The sequence below is a fragment of the Astyanax mexicanus genome, chromosome 2 (genome assembly GCF_023375975.1).
Source record: "Astyanax mexicanus isolate ESR-SI-001 chromosome 2, AstMex3_surface, whole genome shotgun sequence".
Classification (NCBI taxonomy): Eukaryota; Metazoa; Chordata; class Actinopteri; order Characiformes; family Acestrorhamphidae; genus Astyanax; species Astyanax mexicanus.
Genome location: NC_064409.1, coordinates 21,992,059 through 22,016,615, shown reverse-complemented (window position 1 = coordinate 22,016,615; position 24,557 = coordinate 21,992,059).

Below are 24,557 nucleotides of genomic sequence, written 5' to 3'. Positions count from 1 at the left end.
GTGAGCAACAGGAGATGGGTCTCAGATTCAGCTGAGAACTCACACTGGGAACACCGTGTCTTCTCTGTATCCAGGTGGGGAAATATGTGGAACTGTGCAAGTATAAATGTTTCCAAAGCACTATAAGAGGGATATTTGAGTGTTCGTTGATATGTTCGTTAAAAGGTTTTGCTGTGTAATATGAGCCGCTATGGTCTTGTGTGTTGGTGGACGCTCAGCATCGGGGAGCATTCACTCCCGCGGCCCGCTAGCCGCGCGCCTGGCCGGCGCTCTTGCCTCTGCCACTAGCATTAGCCACTGCCCCCGCTAACCGCGCGCCTTACCGGCTCCCCGCTGTTATTCCTCTCGCTCTTTCGGTCGCTAACTTCGCTCTATAACCGTGTTTAAGCCTGTAATTATCTCTCGTGTGTTCGCGCTCTAGTTTTAGCTATTTTCGCTCGGTAATTGTGCCCGTGTGTCGCTGTTTCTCAAAGTAGCTCGGGCTAATTTCGCGCCTTCATTCCTATTGTTTCTCTATACATTTACGCTAGCATTAGCAGTCGCTGTTAGTTAAATACATGTTTATTAAAAGTCAAGTCAATTTTATTCTCTTTTTATGAGCCAGTTTGGCCTTGTTAAAGTTAATATAGAGCCTCTGCCAACCACAATAATGAGTTATTACAGCTAGATAAGCTACAGTTTAAGGTTTCTCTAAGTAATCATGTTTTTATACACTTTGTTCAAGTTTTATACTTTGGTCAATTCTATACACTCTATGCAGATACAAATATTAGAAACTCTGCTTAAAATGAGATTTAAAAGCACTAAGATGTAGTTAGTGTGCTCAGTAAAAGTTAAAGGTGTTTTTGGTAATGTAGTGTGTTAATATGAAAGAAGTTTGAGTATTGGTATATGTATGCATATGTAAATGTATTAATATAGAGTAGTATTTTTATATTCATATATATATATATATTTATTTTTTTTTTTTTTGTAGAAACAGTATTAAGAGGGTTTGCTGATTAAAAAGTAAAGGTAATATGTACTGTGATATACAGAGTTTTGTTGACTGAAAAAAAGTAAAAAAAAAGGATTCTCTGTGAATGTATGTAAAATGCAGATGAGATGCAATGTGTATGTGAAACTGCAAAAGAAAGAGAAAAGAGACCAAAGTAAAAGTGGTTTAGTTTGTGTATATTGTTAAATAAAGAGATTAAGCTGAGAACTCACTGGAAACACCGTCTCACTGTGTCTTCTCTGTATCCTGTATTCAGCTGATCTAGGCCCTGCTCACCCGGGGTCGCAAACTGTTATAGCCTAACCCACGCCTGGGGAGTGTAACAGTTAGTGTTTTTACATGGTACTTACAGTAGGATGTTCTACAGAGGGTTATTTGTTGAACTACATGGTAAGAACTGAGTAAAACCAGAAAAATAAGCTCTGCTTTCTTTTACAGTCCTTTTACTCCTTTATTAAGCAGAAAGTTCTGTTAGTTACACAGTGTTTTACATGGTACTTACAGTAGGATGTTCTACAGAGGGTTATTTGTTGAACTACACGGTAAGAACTGAGTAAAACCAGAGAAATAAGCTCTGCTTTCTTTTACAGTCCATTTACTCCTTTATTAAGCAGAAAGTTCTGTTAGTTACACAGTGTTTTATATGGTACTTACAGAAGGATGTTCTACAGAGGGTTATTTGTTGAACTAAATGGTAAGAACTCAGTAAAGAGAAATAAGCTATTTCTTCTCTGTTATCAGGTATTGACCTTTTATTTTTAAATCAAATAAATAGAGACTGATTAAAATGAACAGTATTGGTACTTATCATCATGTTACTGGGGTTAGTACCTCACACTTACCTGGTTATTACCTAGAACCTGTGAGACATTTCAGTGTAATTACATTGAACTGTCCTTGTTCTTACCATCTTGTTAACCAACATAATTACCTAGTACTTTAGAGTTTGTACCACCCATGTACCTGTTTATTACCTAGTTCCATTTCAGTGTAATTAGGCAAGACTGTCCTGGTGCTTACCATCTTGTTACCCAAAATAATTACTTAGTACTTCCGAGTTTGTACCTCACTATTACCTGGTTAATACCTAGACATTTCAGTGTAATTAGGCAAGACTTTCCTGGTACTTACCATCTCGTTACCCAAAATAATTACTTAGTACTTCCGAGTTTGTACCTCACTATTACCTGGTTAATACCTAGATATTTCAGTGTAATTAGGCAAGACTTTCCTGGTACTTACCATCTCGTTACCAAAAATAATTACTTAGTACTTCAGAGTTTGTACCTCACTATTACCTGGTTAATACCTAGAACTTAGGGTACTGTAAAAGAAAGCGTTACCAAAATTTAATGTGGCATCCAAAGCTTCCCTTGGCAAAAAAAAATGTTTCACTTTTTCTACAATTGCAAATAAATACAATATTGATATTGATTGACTAAACCAAAGTCTCCACTATACAGTGGTATGAAAAAGCTTGGGCACCCCTGATCATTTTATGATTTTCCTTTATAAATCATTGGTTGTTTGGATCAGCTATTTCAGTTAAACATATCATATAGCAGAGGAACACAGTGATATTTAAGAAGTGAAATGATGTTTATAGGATTTACAGAAAGTGTGCAATCGTTCTTTAAAAAAAATTAGGCAGGTGCATAAATTTGGGCACCCCAACAGAAAAATTACATTAATATTTAGTAGATCCTCCTTTCGCAAAAATAACAGACTCTAAACTCTTCCTACAGCTTCCAATGAGAGTCTGGCTTTTGGTTGAAGGTATTTGGTTGAAGGACTGAGATGATCATTCCAGAATGTTGTACTTCTTCCTCTGTATGAATGCTTCAGTAGATTTTGAGCAGTAAGTGTTTAGTGTTTAGGGTCGTTGTCTTGTTGAAGGATCCAGCCTTGACGCAACTTCAACTTTCTTACTGATTCTTAAACAATGTTATTATTAAACTGCTGATATTGACTGGAATCCACGAGACTCTCAACTTTAACAAGATTCCCAGTACCTGCACTGATCACACAGCCCCACAGCATGATGATAAAACCACCACCAAATGTTACTGTGGGTAGCTTTAAGTGTTTGTCTTGGAATGCTGTGTTCTTTTTCCACCATGCATAAATAACCTCCCTCCAAATAACTCAATTTTAGTTTCATTAGTTCCCAGCACCTTATTCCAAAATAAAGCTGGCTTGTCCAAAAGTGCTTTATCTTTAGCATACCTCAAGCGACTCTGTTTGTGGCGTGTGCTCAGAAAAGGCTTCTTCTACATTTCTCTCACATATATCCTCTCCTTGTGTAAAGTGAGCTGAATAGTAGTAAAACGATGCACAGTGACGCCATCTGCAGCAAGATGATGATGTAGGTCTTTGGATCTGATCTGTTGGTTGACTATAACTGTTCTCATCATTCTTCTCCTCTGATTATCTGAGATTTCTCTTGCCTGCCACTTCAGGTCTTAACTAGAACTGTGCCTGTGGTTTTCTATTTTTTCACCATGTTCCTCACAGTGGAAACTGACAGCTGAAATCTCTGAGATTTGAGATTTTTTTCTATTCTCCCTCTAAACCATGATGTTGAACGATCTTTGTTTTCAGGTCATTTGAGAGTTATGTTTTGAGAGTTTTGTTTTGAGGCTCCCATGTTGCCACTCTTCAGAGAAGATGCAAAGAGGAGAAAAACTTGCAGTTGGCCACCTTAACACTTTCTCATAATTAATTTGTGTATGTAGGTCAAGGAAGGGTCAATAAGCTTACTAATTAAATTTTGTGTTTCAATAATTCGTGCAAAATTTATTCAAATCAACAAAACATATTGTAAACACTTAGCCACCATAACAAACATTAAGTAAAAACCCTAGTTTTACCCAAATAATATTATAGCAACAGCCTGGCAACAGCCTGCCCAGCTAATTTTTTTTATTTTTTGTAATATTTTCAGATTGTTACATTCTTAGAACGTTAAAACATGTGTCAAGTTTTCCTAGAATGTTCCTAGAAGGTTTTATTTAATGTTTTTTTTTTTTTTTTTTTTTCTAGTAGCATTGCTGCAATATCCTTGTGTCAACATTTTAATGCTTAGTTTTGGGAGTGTTGATTTTGACATTTCATTATGTTAGAGAAATTTGAGAAACGTTTTAAAAATGTTTTGATGTAAAACAATATTATGTCACACATTTTCAAAAGGTTCCTGGAACATTATTTCCATAATATTACAGGCTAACCTTCTTGAAACATTTTCAAAATGTTACTAAATGTTCATGTAACGTGTGAGCTAGGTAGGTGGAAGTGGGAATTTACAATAGTGCAACTATTCTGTGCAATTATTCTGCGGTACACTGTTCATTATTTGAGACATATGAAAGTTCAATGACTATTAGAGTTAATTATATGTATTTACGCATAATTTGTCTACAAATAGATTGGACTAACTTTAGCTTGGTGCTATATTTATTTACAATGGAAAAATATTAGTGGTTCTACTAATATCAATTCTACAATCCTTTTTTTATAAATTGTAGAATTATTGCAGGTCTCTGGAGACCCAGCTGTTCTGTCTTTACCCAACACTGTATCTAACTGTGTACAGTTTCTGTACAGTATTTCCCCCCAGAGACACACTTAGATATATCTAAACATCTAAACATGCACCATACATCCAGAACCAGCCTCCATTAGCCGTATAGATTACCGGCAAACTGCAAATCTGCTGTAGTGTCTGATGAGTGCTGGGGTTTCTGATAATCACTCTCACTCTCTTTTCCCCATGAGGATGGAATTACAGCACTGGTATTTGTCACCTGCAGGGCTGTGAAGTGCGGTAACTAATGTAAGAACGCTGGTGCAGCCGTCCCTGCTGATCAAAGATACCACGCGCCCATGGCAGCGTCTGTTTCACGGCAACAGGCCGCGATCTAGCTATTTATAATCATCTTACGACCAGCGGCTGACATGACTCTTCTATTCTCCATCAATAAGTGCACCCATGGCAGCTTGCTCTATTTGTATCAGCGCAAAAAATTAGTTTGGTTTGGGTTGGTTGGGTTTGGTTTACTTTGGTTTGGTTTGAATTAGATTCATGTGGATTCGTTTGGCTTGGCTTGATCTGGTTTATCCTGGTTTATTTTGCTTTGGTTTGATTTGTTTTAAGTTGGTTTGCTTTAGGCTGGTTTGCTTTAGGTTGGTTTGGGTTGGTTTAGTTTGGTCTGGTTTAAGTTGACTTGGTTTGATTTAGTTTGGTTTGCATCAGTTTGGTTTGGTTTGAATTAGGTTAATGTGGAATAAGTTGGCTTGACTTGACTTTGTTTGATTTAGGTGGATTTGGTTTGATTTGGTTTATGTTAGTTTGGTTTAGGTGGATTTGATTTGATCTGATTTATGTTGGTTTGGTTTAGCTGAATTTGGTTTGGTTTGGTTTTTGCTTTTGTGGTTTGGGTGGATTTAGTTTGATCTGGTTTATGTTGGTTTGGTTTAGGTGGATTTGTTTTGGTTTGGTTTATGTTGGTTTGGTGTGATGTAATTTGGTTTAACTTGATTTGGTGTGATTTGGTTTGGTTTAAATTGGTTTGGTGTAATTTGGATTGGATTTTTCGTTTGCTTTAGTTTGGTTTAAATTAAATTAATATGGATTAGGGTAGCTATTCATGGAATATTTTGTTTTGGTTTAGTTTAAGTTGGTTTGGTTTGGTTTAGCTTCGTTTAGGTCAGGTTGGTAGGGTTTAAGTTGGTTTAGTTTGGATTATATTGATTTGGTTTGGGTTGGTTTAGTGTGTTTTGGTTTGGTTTAAAGTTGTTTTGGTTTTGATTGGGTTTTTGTTTTAGTTTTTTCTTCAGCTTGGTCATATTTAAATAAGGTTAATGTGGATTGGGTTGGCTTGGTTTGTTTTGGTTTAAGTTGGATTGGTTTAGGTTGGTTTAGGTTGTGTCAAGCTTAACTTGGTTTACGCTGGTTTGGTTTAGGTGGGTTTGGTTTGACTTGACTTGGATTTGGTTGGTTTAGTATAAGTTGGCTTGGTTTGACTTGACTTGGATTTGGTTGGTTTGGTTTGGTATTTGTTGGTTTGGTATACATTGGTTTGGTATAAGTTGGCTTGGTTTGTTTGGCTTTGCTAAGGTGGATTTGGTTTGGTTTAAGTTGGTTTGGTTTAAGATGGCTTGGTTTGTTTGGCTTTGTTTAGGTGGATTTGGTTTGGTTTAAGTTGGTTTGGTATAAGTTGGCTTGGTTTGTTTGGCTTTGTTTAGGTGGATTTGGTTTGGTTTAAGTTGGTTTGGTATAAGTTGGCTTGGTTTCTTTGGCTTTGTTTAGGTGGACTTGGTTTGATTCATTTTGTTTGGTTGGTTTGGTATAAGTTGGTTTGGTATAAGTTAGCTTGATTTGTTTAGTTTATTTTAGGTGGATTTGGTTTGGTTTAAGTTGGTTTGGTTTTGTTAGGTGATTTAGTTTGGTTTAAGTGTGTTTGGTTTATGTTGGTTTAGCTTGGTTTAAGTTGGTTTGATTTACATTGGTTTGGTTTGAGTTAGTTTGTTTTGGTTTTTGTTGTGTTTGATTTGGTTTAATCTGGTTTGGTTTAAGATAGTTCAGGTTGGTCTGGTTTACATTAGATTGCTTTGGGTTAGTTTGGTTTGGCTTAGGTGGGTTTGATTTATGATGGTTTGCTTTGTTTTGGTTTAGTCAGCTTCAACTAGGCAGATACATTTCCAGCTAAACTAGGATCCACCACAGTGTCTGATGAGTGCTGGAGTTTCTGATAATCACTCTCACTCTCTTTTCCCCATGAGGATGGAATTACAGCGCTGGTATTTGTCACCTGCAGGGCTGTGAAGCGCGTTAACTAATGTAAGAACGCTGGTGCAGTCGTCCCCGCTGATCAAAGATACCACGCGCCCATGGCAGCGTCTGTTTCACGGCAACAGGCCGCGATCTAGCTATTTATAATCATCTTACGACCAGCGGCTGACATGACTCTTCTATTCTCCATCAATAAGTGCGCCCATGGCAGCTTGCTCTATTTTTATCAGAGCAGAAAATCCTCCCGGTAAGGGTCTGTGGTGGGATACAATTACACACATGCACAATCTCAGCCGAGGACGCTTTACTGGCGCTGTAGCTTCCCAAGCTGGCGAGCTCTTTAGCGACGGAGGGGGAAAACAATGCAGGAGACTAGCTGACCTTGGTTCTCTTGGAACTCACAAACAACCCATGCACAGCCAATGAGTAAACATGTTATTGAAATACAGGGTGGGAAAATATATAACTCAAACATATTTATACAGAGACAGACAAAGAAAATAGCAGCAATGAGGAGCGGTGTGTTGAGTGTTTAAGCTGAACCATTTTACTCTGTATAGCGATTATCAGAAAGAGAAATAAAAAGAGAGAGGGAGAGTGAGAGAGTGATACTATCTACAGTTCATGCTGTGTGTATTTATAAAGATCTGGAAAAAATAAGAAAACACTTAAAAATGATGAGTTCCTTTGATTTTAAGAAATTGGAAACCTCTGGAATATAATCAAGAGGTGGATGATGGATGATCAAAAGCCATTAAACCAAGCTGAACTGCTTGAATTTTTGCACCAGTAGTGGCATAAAGTTATTCAAAAGCAGTGTGTAAGACTGGTGGAGGAAAACATGCCAAGATGCATGAAAACTGTGTTTAAAAAACAGGGTTTTTTACACACATTTCTGTGAAATGATGTAAAGATCACTTTAGATATTTTTTTTAAATGGCTATTAGTATAAGTAGTCAACAAACAAATATAGCATGTGACATAAACATAAAAACATTAAAAAAAATGTTAGTAAATTTGAACGTAATAGGAGGGTTAAGTTTGGTTTGGTTTAGGTTGACTTGACTTGGCCGAGTTTGTATGGTTTGCAAGGGGCTTGGCTTGGCTGTGTTTAGTATGGATTGGCAGAGATGGTATTATCTGTTTAATATTTGAACTAATCCTGCAATGTTGTTTACTTAAATTTAATAAAGCTGATAGTTGGGTCAGATGGGGGGTGGTTCAATATGTCACCAGTTCCAGAGTATTTGGGTCTTGATGTGTTTGTTTTTGTTGGAAACCTCTGGAATATAATCAAGAGGTGGATGATGGATGATCAAAAGCCATTAAACCAAGCTGAACTGCTTGAATTTTTGCACCAGTAGTGGCATAAAGTTATTCAAAAGCAGTGTGTAAGACTGGTGGAGGAAAACATGCCAAGATGCATGAAAACTGTGTTTAAAAAACAGGGTTATTTCACCAAAAATTTCACCAATTTTTAAACTCCTAAAAACTTGCTATTTTATCTGTCTGTCTATCTTTTCTCAGTTCCCACATATTTATCCATCTGTGCAGTTAATTTTCCTGACTTATTTTCTGTCTACCCATCTTCATACCATTCTACATATCCATCCATCCATCTTCCTGCCCTTCTATCCATTCTATCCATTTGTCTATCTGAATACCTGCCCATCCATCACTCAATCCATCCGTCATCCATCATTTCAAACATCCATTTTTCTATCCATATATTAATTCACTTGCATTCATCCATGCAATGATCCATGCATCCATCCATCCATGTATCCAATAATTTGTCAACTATTTGTTCAACTCTTCAAACTTTATTTCTTTATTCGGAGATGTGAACAAACTCTTTTTCTGGACTAAAATCAAAGGGAGTAAGTGAAAGGGAAAGTAAGAGAACATTCTGGATCATATTTCTACTCTGTTGTGGTCCTGTGGGGTCCTGACCATCAGACAGTATCTGCTCAGCTGATTACATGAACAGTGAGTGTGGAAACAAGCTGGTGGGCTTAATGTTTTGGCCGATCAGTGTGTAGAAACACAGCCACACACAGAGGCAGCATGGTGTAGACAGCAGTATCAAGGCAGTATTTATAATACAGCAGCCGGACCCCCGGAATGCAGTGATGCGGTCGGCTGGTCAGAAGGTACCCCAGCAGTCCACCCCCACTGTTTAGCGGAACTGTGCTGCTGTTGTTTCCTGGCCTTTTCTGTCTGACAGAATCTGTGTGAAATGTGATGGTTTATCCAGTACGGAGCTTTGGAGGTCTGGGAGCAGGTCCAGCACTGTTGGATTAGAGGGGTTATTTTATGTGGATAGGGCTGAAATGCTTGGCTCAGGAGCTCCAGGATCAGGATCCTCTCCTTTGAGGAGCACTGTGCCGTCTGCTGACCCAATAGAAGCGATACTGGGTGTCTGAGGACTGCAGTGTTTGAGGCCTTATATTTATAGTTTGTGTTTATCTGATTGAATTTGCTTTGGTTTAGTGTGATGTGGTTTTTGTGCAGTGTGGTTTGGTGTGGTTTGACTTGTTTTGTTTTTGGTGGGGTTAGGTTGGATCTGGTTCTGGTTTTATTGGTTCAGTTTGGTTTAGGCTTGGGTTGGCTTGGCTTGAACTGGCTGGGTTCAGTTTGGTTTGGTTTGTCGTGACTTTGCTAGGTTTGGTTTGGTCTGGTTTGGGTTGGCTTGATTGGTTGGGTTATGTTTGGTTTAATTTGGCTTGAGCTGGCTGGGTTTGCTTTGGTTTGGTTTTGCCTTGAACTTGCTGGGTCTGGTTTGGTTTGGTTTTGCCTTGACCTGGATGGGTTTGGTTTGACTTGGCTGGGTTTGGTTTGGCTTGACTGGCTAAGTTTGGTTTGGGTTGGGTTTGCTTGATTGGCTGGGTTTGGTTTGTTTAGGTTATGTTTGGCTTGACTGGCTGGATTCGGTTTGGGTTGGTTTGGGTTCGCTTGATTGGCTGGGTTTGGTTTGGTTTGGTTTGGTTTGGTTTGGTGTGGTTTGGTTTGGTTTGGTTTGTCTTGACTGGCTGTGTTCGGTTTGGGTTGGTTTGGGTTTGTTTGGGTTAATATGGTTTGGTTTGGCTTGACTGGCTGGGTTCGGTTTGGGTTGGTTAAGTTTGTTTTGGGTTGGTATGGTTTGGTTTGGCTTGACTGGCTGGGTTTGGGTTGGGTTGGTTTGGTTTGGTTTGGTTTGGCTTGACTGGCTGGGTTTGGTTTGGCTTGACTGGCTAGGTTTGGTTTGGGTTGGTTTGGTTTGGTTTGGCTTGACTGACTGGGTTTGGTTTGGTTTGGTTTGGCTTGACTGACTGGGTTTGGTTTGGCTTGACTGACTGGGTTTGGTTTGGTTTGGTTTGGCTTGATTGGCTGGGTTTGGTTTGGTTTGGTTTGGTTTGGGTTGGTATGGTTTGGTTTGGCTTGACTGGCTGGGTTCGGTTTGGGTTGGTTAACCCTCCTATTATATTTGGGGTCAATTAAACCCCATTCCATGTTTAACACCTTTAAATAAGCAGTTAATGTCATTTTATTTTCTTAATATTCTGTGACTTTCCCTAATTTAATAGGGACAACTGGGTTAACATACAATTAATGTGATGGTATATTTTCAGTGCCCTGTACACATTTTATATACATCAGTGTTGTTTGGGGTCAATTTGATAGCTGTATAAAAGGTATAAAACATCAGAATTTTACACACATTTCTGTGAAATGATGTAAAGATCACTTTAGATATTTTTTTTAAATGGCTATTAGTATAAGTAGTCAACAAACAAATATAGCATGTGACATAAACATAAAAACATTAAAAAAAATGTTAGTAAATTTGAACGTAATAGGAGGGTTAAGTTTGGTTTGGTTTAGGTTGACTTGACTTGGCCGAGTTTGTATGGTTTGCAAGGGGCTTGGCTTGGCTGTGTTTAGTATGGATTGGCAGAGATGGTATTATCTGTTTAATATTTGAACTAATCCTGCAATGTTGTTTACTTAAATTTAATAAAGCTGATAGTTGGGTCAGATGGGGGGTGGTTCAATATGTCACCAGTTCCAGAGTATTTGGGTCTTGATGTGTTTGTTTTTGTCCACACCAAACTGTGTATTTCTGTCCATATGAATCAAACCAGAATGCCCTTAATGGTGGAATGGTTGAAATTTAGAACTATTTTATGTCAACACAGCTCTAAATTTCTAAAGCTTTTTCTAAGCTTCCACTTCTTCTGCATTTGCCAGAATCTTCTCTGCAGCTCAGAGCAGACCACTTTCCACTTCCAGGAGTAGAGGGCTGCAGAGTGCAGGTTTTAGAACTGGTCTTTCGAGTGCTTGGATTTGAAAGGCTCAGTCGTCTAACCAATCCTGATTTCTTATTTTAGAGTAACCACTGGTTTCCTAAGTAGCCAGGAATATTACTGACCTCAGTTCAGTCGTTCTGCAGTTCAGTTATCTTCAAGAGGACCCAGTGAATTCACCGTTTTTCAGCCAGTAAGTGTAGAGTGCAGGGATTTTGCACACCTAAGAGCCAAGAGCTCAGTTTCTTTTCATATATTTTACTGTGAACTACACTCTAAGTCAAAATAATTCTATATGCAGACTCATTTACAAAAATAACAATTACATATTAGAGTGATTACAATAATAAAGTGAAAGAACAAGTTTAGGCTGTAGTACAATTTGAAGCCTCTAGTCTGAATACAAGATGAGATACAGTTGAGCATGGAGACGTATAGGTATATATATGGCATCCTGCAGCACATTTACCTACATATGTTGAAGCTGGGTCTGTAGATCCTGCTCTACACTCATAGGATTCTGAAGCTGGCATCCTAGGTGTTTCCATAAATGCTCAATTGGGGATAGATCTGGCAACCAAGCAGTTTTCTTTTCTCCACCCATGTCTTCAGTGCTTCCACCTGTGTTAATTTGTAGCCCCACCCCCTTGTTACCTGTCCCCAGGTGTTTCCTGTTTCCTGTTTCCTCCATGTGTATTTAAGCCCCTGTGTTTTTTTAGTGTTAGTTTGTTGGTTCTTATATGTTGTCACATTGGTTAGGTTGTAGTTTTTTTCTTTGTTTTCAGTCTTTGAGAATTCAGTGTTTCTCCTTGTTATTCTGTTTGTTTATTCATTTTGTTTTGTGTTTCTTTTGATTTGTTTCTAATAATAAAAATGTCTTTCATTTGTGTCCACCTCCATGCCTCCCTTGCTACACAACCTGACAAAAATATACATATTAAAAGAAAAGCAAATAATTTAAAAATCATCAAACAATAAAATGTAATAAACTGAATTGTTAAAAAAAGCATTAATAATCAATAAAATAGATGCAATCCAACTGCTGACACCAGGTGAATCTCTTGGAGCAGATCAAATCAGATTGGGTTCAAACAACTATTGTGGAACATATATGGCCAGTAATGCTACAGGCAGTTATTTACTTTGCGCAGGATAGGCAATTTAGGTATACAGTTGTGCGAGCAGTATCATGCTGAAAAATGGAATTAAAATCCTTACAATAAGAGATAGACCCTCGTTTCACTACTTGAGGGGACTGACTTTCGTATGTGATGCTCCTCAGAAAGGCAGGATTGAAGCTCTTACTATGGGGCAGCCATTCTCAAATCTGACCGTTGTCAAATACCAAACATAAACTGGATCTGTTGCTAATGATGATAAAGTTTCAATTTGTAACAGCCAAGGTGGAAGCATACTGTTTCTCTCAGTTCGATGATGCCTCCTCTTTCAAACTCTGTCATCTGGACAAAATGACTTCTACCCAAGATTTGCCTCCAAGAGCCTTTTTTGAAAGCTGTGTATTTCTTACTCTCTGCTAAATTAAAGGGGCATTAAACCCTCTTCTTTTTGATGACTCCACCCTTAGCTCAAATTTGAAATAGGCTAAAAAATGGGAGGAGTAGTTTGTGAGGGGCTCTGGGTGATGTATGGGTTTAGAGGCAGGGCAGGAGGGAGAGCTGATTGGCTGAGCTGCAGCAGCAGCACTGTGCTTCTGGTAGGGGTGAGACCCAGAAGGTTGGCGGTATTATTAACTGACTGATCTACATATTGTGATGTATCTGCTTACCAAAGTACACAGACACATCATCCACACCTATAGCACAGTTGAACCTGTGAGGAGGGCACAGCAGAGGCAGAAATTACCACAGTACAAGTGTTGTTACTGTAAAAGGTTTGGAAATGTTTATTAAAAGTATTTAAGCATGACTGAAATTTTTCATTGCTTCTAAAGAAACACATTTTAGCTATTAGTGGAAAAATAGGTTTAGTGTTTAGTGGCTCTTTAAGGACATATTATTGAAAACGCTGCAAAATAACACATTTGTAGGTTTAATTAATATCTAACTCATACATTTTTTTTATTATCTGTTCAGTGCTTTTAAGTTCCATGGGTTTAATCCAAGACGCTTTAACTTTATATTTCTTTTGGGTGACATGATGCCATCTGGTGAACAACTAGAACACTCTCAAGACAAGATTTTGCCAACTACTTGTTATCCAATGAGGCCAGGCCACCACTTGGCATTCAAGCCCACCAGCACTAGCATTAAAGTCACCGACAGTGAACAGTAATTATTATAATGTCAGAATCGTAGGAGGCGTTGTTGGAGCCGTTACCCAGTTCCGCCAGCCCTGACCAGCATGGCAAAGCCCCTTAACCAAGGGGAGTGTTCAAATCATGAGCCTCTACTTCATTCCCTGAGGATGTTAAGGAGGAGTGTGGCCTTAATTGCAAAGCCAAATCCATGTAGTCTGTGGGAGTGTTCTGGAACCTTTTCCAAATGAAGGGCCAGTCTTTGCCAACCTTTTTTAACAAGTATTTGTTGGAAAGTTTTGTGTAATTTCAGTGTCAGCTGTTAAGCAACCTATTTGCTTGGGAGATTCTTGTGTTCTGGATTTGTACATCAAATAACATGAGAAGGGAAAATATGTGAACCCCTAGACTAATGACTTTTCTAAGAGCTAATTGAAGACAGGATGTGATAAGATTGGATGTGTTGGTTAATGCTGCCCTGCCCTGTAAAAAACACACCAGTTTTGAGTTTGCTGTTCTTAAGAAGACCTTCGTTCAACCATTGTTGATTGCATGAAGCTGAAAAGGGTTACAAAAGTATCTATAAAAGCTTTGATGTTCACGTGCCCACAGTAAGATAGACGTTCTACAAATGGAGAAAGTTCAGCACTGTTGCTACTCTTTCTAGGCGTGGTCGTCCTGTAAAGATGACTGCAAGAGCACAGCGCAGAATGATCAATGAGGTGAGGAAGAATCCTAGAGTGTCAGCTGAAGACTTAAAGACATCTCTGGCACATAATAACATTTTTGTTGACTAATCTACAATAAGAAAAACATTAAACAAGAATGGAGAATGGGAGGACACCACGGAGCAAGCCACTGCTGTCCAAAAAAAACATTGCTGTACGTTTGCAGTTTGCAAAAAAGAGCACCTGGATGTTCCACAGCAGTACTGGCTAAATATATTGTGGACAGATGAAACCAAAATTGAGTTGTTTAGAAGGAAAACACAACGCTATGTGTGGAGAAAAAAGGCACAGCAAACCATCATCAAAACCACATCCCAACTGTGAAACATGGTGGAGGGGGCATCCTGGTTTGGGGTTGCTTTGCTGCCTCAGGTTCTGGACGGATCACCGTCATCAACGGAAAAAATAAATTCCCAAGTTTACCAAGACATTTTGCAGGAAAACTTAAGACCGTCTGTTCACCAACTGAAGCTCAACAGAGGATGGATGATGCAACAGGACAATGACCCAAACATGAAAGTAAATCAACAACCGAACGACTTCAACAGAAGAAAATATATCTTGACCTCAACCCAATTGAGATGCTGTGGCATGACCTCAAGGGAGGTGAAGAGAAATGATCCAGAATTCCTTCTGACTGTTGTGCAGGTCTGATCTGCAACTACAGGAAACGTTTGGTTAAGGTTATTTCTGCCAAAGGAGGATCAACCAGTTATTAAATCCAAAGCTTCTTATACTTTTTCCACCCTCCACTGTGAATGTTAACATGTTGTGTTCAATAAAATCATGCAAACATATAATTTTTTTGTGGTATTAGTTTAAGCAGACTGTGTTTGTCTATTGTTGTGACTCAAAATCAGAATATCAGAAACACAATTAATGACCAATTTATCCCAAAGGTTTCACATACTTTTTCTGGCAACTGTAAATTTACTTTGTATGAAAAAGTAATGACAGATATACTATAAAGACTCTAGAGGCATAAATGCAATGAGGAAAGCTTTTATATCGACAGTATTAACAATTTGATAGATATGAATTACTGTAAATTCAAAGTCTCTGGTGGAGGTGCTGTTGTTGTCCCAGGTTTGGAATATCTGGACTATCGCAGAGCCTACCATATGTGGAAGGAAAGGGGAGGAGCCAAACCCCCAGACATCTAGACCAATCTGAAGATGGTATGCTGGAAGGAGAGGAAACCAAACAAACCGGCATATGAGAGCAAAAAAAGGTTTGTAAGGTTTTGACGGGTCGAGACATGAGAGACATGGATTTACGTCTCCTAGTAGAACTTTCCCTGAAGCTTCCACTACTGTGAAGCAGTGTGACCAGTGGACAACAAGACCTGGACAAGACAATGGACTTGAATACTTGAATATCTGTTTGTCGTTTTTAATATCCTCTCATTTCCCCCATTCACACCCATTCATTTTCAATAACATCTAGCAACCACTTGAAACACATTTGCAACCACTCAATAAGCCCTTGGTGCGACAAGGCAATCTCCAAGAAGTACCTACGCATCCAGCCTTGTTCCGTAAGCCATCAGTTGGTAACATATTAGAAATTAACAGCTCTTTTTTATAGGGACACCTAGAAAAAGCCTAGCAACACCCATGCAACCAACAAGTATGGCATAGCAACACCTTAGTAACCAACTAGTGACATGTTTGAAACCAATGGGAACCACTATGGCTGTGTAAGCACTTTGCACTTGCTTCAAGAAATGCATTTTTCTAGTGTTTGGTTACCTCTAAAGGTTGTTTACATTTAAAACAAACAGGGTTATGCATAGTACTGATTGGAATAATGGTGTAATCGTATGTTTTTTTATAAAGTGTAAACCAATAAAACAAACTATATATATTCAAATATATATACAAACCAAATATTCAAATGCTGCTTTGAGTTGTCATGGGCATGGCTCTATACAGAACCACTGTTTTTTTTTTTTTTTTTTTTTTTTAACTGCTTTTGCAAGACTAAATAATTAGAAAGGCTTTAACATGATACGACAAGATAAGATAATCCTGAAAAGTTGTGTTTACCTACAGTATATAAGGATTGCATTTGGTTTTTAATTAAAAAATACTTTTAAAAACACAAACTAAAGCTCTTTTCCCTCAAAGATAATTAAAAAAAAACATTTAAAAATGTTCATTAAAAGGGACACAGTGTCTAGACTTCACCATTATTTAGATCATATAGATCCAATCGCTTGTTCCTTCAGTATTCCTGTTGTTTCTAAGGAAAAAATGACATAATCAGAACAGAGCTTTCCAGTGAAGTATGTCTGAAATGTGAAGTTCTTGCTCATTTATTTCCAGTATTCTGAAGAGCTTGATGTCCCCTGAAGTCTGGCGGCAGGATATACTGTATGACATTATTTGTAGCATCAATAAGTCAGTTCTAAACTGTGATTAAAGGCCGTCTGACTGAGGTCTGACAGCCGGTGGAGCCGGAGCGGGAGAACAGAGCGAGACGTGATCTTAAGCGAAGTGAACTTTTGTACGACCAGCATCTTAAAATAGTATGTATATACAGTACAGCACTGCGTGTACTCTCCCCGTCGCTAGGCAACCCTGTTGTGTTGGGCGGATGTGAGGCAGTCTCCATGTGAGAGTTGCGCAATAAGAACGAAAAAAATAAAAATAAAATTGGAATCATTATGATAATCGTCATCACCATTGTCATCATCATCATCATCATCACTATGACATCTTCCTCATTCTTACCTTTATTATACATTATTATAATCTTCCTCAATATCATCATCATCATCCTATATGTTTTCTTCCTGAACTCTTTGATAGACTCTGATAGAGTGTGACTGGAATTGGCCTTGGCGTTTCAACAAAAAAAAAAAAAAGAAAAGTGTAGTTACACAGTGAAGGCACCTGAGACTGCACCAAAAAATAACACACACACACACACACACTCTGGCATCAAACACTGCATACAAAGGGCTTATATGCTTCTCCCAAAGAAAGCTAAACTGAAGAAGGTCGTCCAACACAAGTACAGAATAACAGGATTTAAACTGCCGAGAGTAAGAGAAAGAAAGAAAAAGAAAAAAAGAGAAAGAGAGAGAGAGAGCAAAAGACATGTATACAGTGCTAAATTACATTTACTCCAGTTTTGCTTTTATAAATAAATTGATTTGTAGAAGGACGTAAGTCAGTGTAACTTTAAGCATTTTCATTTTCTTACTGTATCAAGCTAAATTTGAAAAAAAAAAAATGGGTATAAAACTTGATATATAATATTTTTTTTCCATTCAGTAGAATGAAGAAGAAATGGGTTTTCATGATTTTTTTTATTTTTATCTATTTATTGTGAATCTTCTCTAGATTTTCAGAATTCAGATTTGTTCATTTTTGTGTCTTTGTGTCTAACACAGACCTGATGGTATAATCCAACATGCAAAATGCAAAAAAATGAAAAATCTGAAAAAAAATTTAAATATTTATTTTTTTCATTTTTCATTTTTCAGGGGCAGAGATGACAAAACTGAAATAGGAAAAAAAACTTCCATTTTTTGTACACTGCACTGCATTCAAAATAAAAACAAAACAAATAATGAGTTTTTACATCCATCCATTGTCTATTCTTGCATTTAACCTCAAATACTCAGAAAAATTAATTATTAAACCTTACACTGACTGATGTGCATCAGGCGGCTGCATGGTACAAATTCAGCGAGTTGTCTTTCCAGGTGCTGTGCTGAATTCTGCTTTCTTGCCAGAGTTTGACTCCCTTCAAGCTCAAGTGTATCCCGCAGCAGAATGAGTGTAACAGAGTCCCCTCTGATTTTCTTTATTTCTGTGTGTAAATAAGGATTAATCTACAGTTACAGTAGATACAGGAATCACCAGCTCTTTAATCAGTTGTTCAACTGTCCTGCGTTCCATTTAATCTTTTCTATTTATTTCATATGTCGGAGATCAGAATGACATCACACCCAACTGCATTGACTGTCTTCCAGTTAAACAATCAGATGTCAGCTGTCATTGTTAGCACTGCCCCAGGTTAGCATTGCTAGCGATACCTGTTGTTAACAATGCATTAAGCAGTGTTTTGTGCATTTAAACATGCCAAGAAATCATGTCCACATATAGATACTGGACTGTGATACACTAATAGATTGTAGTGATACTAAACCGTATAATACTTCTGCTTTTACTACTGTTGATGTGCGGGGCAGCCATTTTGGATCCTTAACTCAGGATTGGCAAGGATCTCCACACTTTCTGAGTTGGAAATTTGAGCTGTAGGAGTGTTTCAGCTACAATTTTCTACTCAGAACTCAAATGGAATGCAGTAATACTGCTGCTTTCGCCTGCATGCCAGTGGAAACCTGCTGTAATTGGTCTGAAAGTCTGAAACATCTAGAAAAGTGTGTTCACACTGCATATAATTGATTCAGTAGATTTAGACCGTTCACATCTGCTAGTTTGGTTCAGACGAAACAAAAAAAAAAAAGGCTAAAGGTCCGGGAGAAAAAGGTAGCTGTAAAATCATCCTCAGAAATGGAAAGAAAAAGAGCAGGAAATATAAATAAGGCTAAAGGTGAAGGTTAAAATCCACTTTTTCTTGTTCTGTGTGAAATACAAAAGGTCTCTCTGAGTTGTATAATGCATGATGCACATGAAACTCTTCCTCAACCTCCACTGTCTGTAGTTTGTAGTAGCTAGTAAAAGAAAATGTTCAGAAAAACGAGTCAGGAAAAGCACCAGTGTCCAAGTCAATTCATGAGTTCATGGCCTCGCCCACCTTGGCTCGCGACCACCCACAGGCAGCACCAAAGCCGACACATCTCATCTGACAGAAGTTAACAGTGCTAGGAACAGCATGGCAAGTTCATTCCTGTGTTATTTGTGCAAATAACACAATAGTGTCCAGTGTTGGGCACGTTACTTTGAAAAAGGAGTTAGTTTTAGTTACTAGTTACTCCTCCAAAAAAGTAACTGAGTTACTAACTGAATTACTCCACTATAAAAGTAACTAGTTAACAGTAAAAGTAACTATTGCATTACTATTGCATTTATCAACTTCACTGTGATCTATAGTTCTATAAATCCATTTTCAGCGTCTCCTACGTGCTTGAAAGGAAGCTGTTCTGTATGTGTGTGAGGCTCGTATCACACACAGCTGAACTCATGCACAGCTCATGCAGCGTCTCTCTCTATTGAAATGAATAGGATGTGCTCAGCTGATGGACTGGGAGACGATGCGTCTTTCTTGCGTGCGCTCCACACTAACACTAAAATTTTATTTCAAGTCGCGGGCCACAAAATATCGCTCTGCGGCCCTCGAGTTTGAAATTCCTGATTTAAAGTGCTCACTACAGACAACTGTCTTACTCTGAGGATGAGCCTGCGGACCCCTAGAGTGTGCTTCGCGGCCCCCTGGTGGTCCGTGGCACCCCGGTTGAGAAACCCTCCTCTCCCTTGTGACTCACACACACACGTGCGCCTTTGCCTGTATGCCTCTATGTGTAAATAACTATAAGTTTACATAGGGTCTCCGATGGATTTTTGCGTTTTACAGAGACTCTAAGACTAGGTCAGTGGCTGAACTGCACTTAGCAGGGCATTACACATGTTGTAAAGTAACATATGACATTGCTAAGACTGTTATTAGTGTAAAAATGTCTTTATTTTAAAACTGTTGTCTGTCTCCCTGCCTCACAGTGCTGTTAGCCAAGGAGAGGTGACATGAATATTCATGAGCAAGAGCTGAAATACTATCAATTTTCCCTGCCCTCTCCTCCACAGGACTAAAGCAGCGTTATACCGGATCACTGGAACATTTTATTTTTTTTTTTGCACAAAAACAGCTCTCATGGCATTTATTCATTCTAGAAACCACAACTAAACATTTAAATTTGAATGAAAAAAACAATGGAATGAGACCCTTAAGAAAGAAAGGAGCGAGAGGGATTTAGAAAAAGAAAAAAGACGAAGAGAAAGAGAGAAAAATGATGAAAAATAAGAGAGGGAAGAGAGCAAGAGGGGAAAAGAAAGAAGGAGAGGGGGATCTGGATCTGACAGGTGGTGATGGACCACCCTTCTGGGGCTGTTCGGCAGTGTGTGTATGTAGCCTGTGTGTGTATGTGTGTGTGTGTTTGTGGGACAGATGGAGGCTGGCCTCCTCCCCTGGGGAGAGAAAGGGACAGGATGTGTGTTCTGAAGAGGGTTGCCAACTCCAGAGGGAGCAGGCTTCATGGGGTTCTGCGTGTGTGTGTGTGTGTGTGTGTGTGTGTGTGTGTGTGTGTGTGTGTAATAAGATAGTTATGATTGTGAATGAATAAAGTGTTTAAGAACGAGCAGCAAGGCAGAAACTGGCCATTGTCAAAGAGTCCTATAAATTAGACTAATTAAGCTGTTCTGGCTCCGCCCACCATTACATTCTTACATAGCAACGGTTGCTGGATTTGACAAGCTTTGGAGGCCTACACAGCCTTAATTAAGGCAGCTTAGTTAAGGTAGACACATAACTTGTCTATAGAAAAGAAAGAAAGTATTACCAGTAGAATAGGACTCTCTAGAGCAGATAAATATACACAAACCTATTGGCACCATGCTAATGCTAATGCTAATGCCAGTTGTGGGCAGAGTAGAGTGGTTTAAATCCCCCAACACTGAGCTGTGGAGCAGTGGAACTGTGTTCTCTGGAATGATGGAGCTCCATCCAATACTTTTCTGACAAGTTGCAGAGTTGGGAGTTAAAATCCTGACCTCCGTAATGCTGTTGCAATCAAATTCTCCCAGCAATGCTCCAGAATGTAGAAGAAAGGATTCCCTGGAAAGGAGAGACATTTACTTCAAAGAAAGCAGAATAAACTGTTATTAATATCCTTGATTGTAGAGTTAAAACTGAATAAGCAGGTGCCCCAATATTTTTTGTCCACACTATGAACTGTGTCCTCTATAACATTACCTATATGTGTAAGTATCTAGGTTTACGTAGGATCTCCGGTGGATTTTGTGTTTTACAGAGACTCTGACAAGACAAGACTTGGTCAGTGGTTGACATGCACATAGCAGGTCACATGTTGTAAAGTAACACATGACATTGCAAAGTCTGTTATTAGAGTAAAAATATATTTAAGTTAAAACTGAATGAGCAGGTGTCCCAATACTTTTGTCCACACTATAAACTCTGTGCTCTATTAGAGAATCTTTCTTCCCTCTGTCTTAATTCTTGGATGCTGGATTTCTATGAAAAATAGAAGTGTGTATGACTATAAGTGTGTGTGTGTGTGTGTGTGTGTGTGTGTGTGTGTGTGTGTGTGTGTGTGTGTGTCAGCATCCCAGCATTAAATATAGATCAGTAGTTTTGTGATCCGGAAACAATAACACTAATAAAGACGACTAATTGCTGCTATTGATTTGCGCACAGTGAGCCATTATGGAGCGATTGTACCACCTACCATAGTACTGAGAGAGAGAGAGAGAGAGAGAGAGAGAGAGAATGAGTGAGTAATGGAGGAATGAAAAGATGAAAAAAGGATCCATAATGTATGTTTAATATAGAAATACCACAGGAATACATACCCACATTTTAGATAATTACAACTGCATTTAATTCACAGTATTATTCAGCAAAAGTAAAAAAAAAAATAAAAAAAAACTCCTTTATTTTATTGAGTAGCTACATTTTACAAATAGTTTTTTTATTGTGTATTTAAAATTGTAATATTATTTAATATATACTACCTGACTAGTTAGCTCCAAAAGTGTTTAAAACTAACTAACTTAAAAGTAAGAAAGAAATCATGGGATATAGTACGGCACAGAGTAGAGAAAGAGCGACATAATGAGAATAAAGAATGGCAAACATTATAGAAAGAAATGCATAAGAAGCAAGAGATAAAATAATAGAAAGATAGCAAGAGACAGGAAGAGAAGGAGAGAGAGGTATAAACAGAGAAAGGAAAGGGAGAGGCAGGGAGAGAGAGCGATAAAAAGAGAGAGAAAGAGAAAGGAGTGAGAGTAAGAGAGCTAGAGACAGAGAGAGGAGAGGGAGAGACAGAAAGAGAGCAATAAAAAGAAGAAGAGAGAGACAGAGAGAAAGAATGAGAGAGAAAGAGAAAGAGAGGTAGATACAGAGAGAGGAAAGGGAGAGAGGTACTGTAAGTTCCTCTGGTCGCCACCAGGAAATCTACCTGACAGTTGCTATGGCGACAGGGGTGCAGATGGGCCAGACGCTGGCCTGTGGAGCATCATTTAAATGGAAAGCTTTTAGCCTGGGCTCACACACACTCACACTCTCACACACACACACACACACACACACACACACACAGAAACATTGTGTTACATACAGTAGTGTAGGTCTAACTGCATCCCAAGCTAATTCTAATATGTGTGTTTATGTATGTGTGTATGTGCACATACAAACAGATTCAGATTCTGAAGATAAACATCTAAAAGAGGCTTGTTATAGAGACGGTGCAGAGTTCTGAACATTCTTTAATGTTGTGTAAACGTTCTTCACTCTGTTTAAGTTGAGTGTAAAATGTTGGGTAGTTGTTGAGAGTATCAGTGGGACATTTATCTGCAAAGAGCAGATTCATAGATCAGACGTGTTGAGATCAGACACATCAGGAATGTTTTACTGTGAGTGGAATCTGACTGTGTATAGTTTTACAAAGTAAAATTTCTTTTTTTACTTTTTTTCTTTCTAATTATACCACATTTTCTCTTCATTACCCAACCCACATATTAGAACTTTCTACTTTAGTAATGTCCCCTACAGCAGAAGGGTGAATACTAGAACATGCCTGCTGTTATACATATGAAGTTCTCGACAGTCATCTCCTCTTTTCCCACTTACTGTGTAGCCAGTGCACTCAGAGGAAAGCACAGTCCCCCAGCTTCAATACATCAGCTAACAGATGCCTGTGCTGACAAACATCACTTTGGGTGTGATTTGGGGATAGAGTGCCATCTATACGCCCCAAGAGAGCATAGATATCTGTGCTCTCTCAGGCTCTGGCTGCTGAGAGCAAGCAGCATGATCTGGGATTTAAACCTAAAAATATAAAAAACACTGAATGAAATGGAATAAACTGATTGGGCAGAACTAAAAAAAGAGTAGAGTCTGATTGGTCAGAACTGAATAGAGTAATAGAGGTCAGATAAAGTAGAATGGCATCCAATTGGTGGATTTGGATATAGAGTGGAATCTAATCAGGTATAGTAGGAATAGAATGGGATTTGTTTGGGTAAAAATAAATAGAGTAAAACAGATGGGTGGAATACCATTGGATGCAACTGCAAATAAAATGCAATCTGATTGGCTATAGACGAATAGAGTAAAATCTGATGGAATGGAATCTCATTTGATACAACTGGCTAGACCTGAATAAGAGAATCTGATTGAGTAGAACCTGATTGAATGGAATAATCTGGAATCTATTTGTCTGTTATCTGAAATGAGATTTTCAGACCTGTTTGAAGTGGTATCTGGTCAGGGTTTGCTGATTCTGATCTCTTCACTTTGAGCAGAAATCCCCTCTTACACAACAGGTCAAAAAGTCAAGCTCTGAAACAAGCCCCCCAAAGGGTCCGGCTCTCCTCTGCAGCTTCTGGAAGATCCCCCTGTTCTATCTATCTAAGGAAACGTCTCAGGAGCTTCTTCACCTTCTTTTGACACTGTGACTGTCACAGTCAGAACCTACACTGTACCTCCAACCAAACAAATCTCTCCAAAAAGCATTTTATTTGCAGTACACTCGAATTTAAAAGTTTAGTCCCCTGGCCAATTAACATTTATTGTTGATGAAATATAAAGAAGGTTGTAATGTATTAAAAAAGTACTGTTAATTTACTGAATTTAACCTGTTAGAAAACAAACCATCTGCAAAAATGATGACATATTCTATATGTTTAAATTTAAATATATTGTAAATATATTTTCTCTTTCTCCTTCTCTATCTCACTCTCTCTCCCTACCTTTTCGTCTCCCTATATACTACCATATACTCACTATTACAACTTATAATACCATATAATTCCTAACAACATACACTACCATCTATACTGTCCTTATATTCCCTATACTACCACACCACCTATACTACCAAACACTTCATTATTCCACACTATACGTATATACGTATATAGCTATACTTCTTACACTACCTTATACTATCTACCAGTGGCGTGCAGTAAATACAGTGGGTACCCTTCTGCAACCATCCCCCCCTACCCCCCACCCAGCCGCCGGCCGACTGACACATAGAAAAAAAATTACAATAACAACATATTCTCTCTCTTGACTTAAGTATATTTATTTAATACAAATCAACAGCCCACAAACACAGCTACAAACTACAAAAGTATACAAACGACCCAACAATCAATGCTTAATTTGCCTTCAAGTCCAGCCATTCAACAAAAATCACTCATTTGTATGTCTACAGTTCACCAGAGCAGCCAAAACATTAAGTACACACAAAAACTCACCAGTCAAGTGGCCTATTATTGTGAAA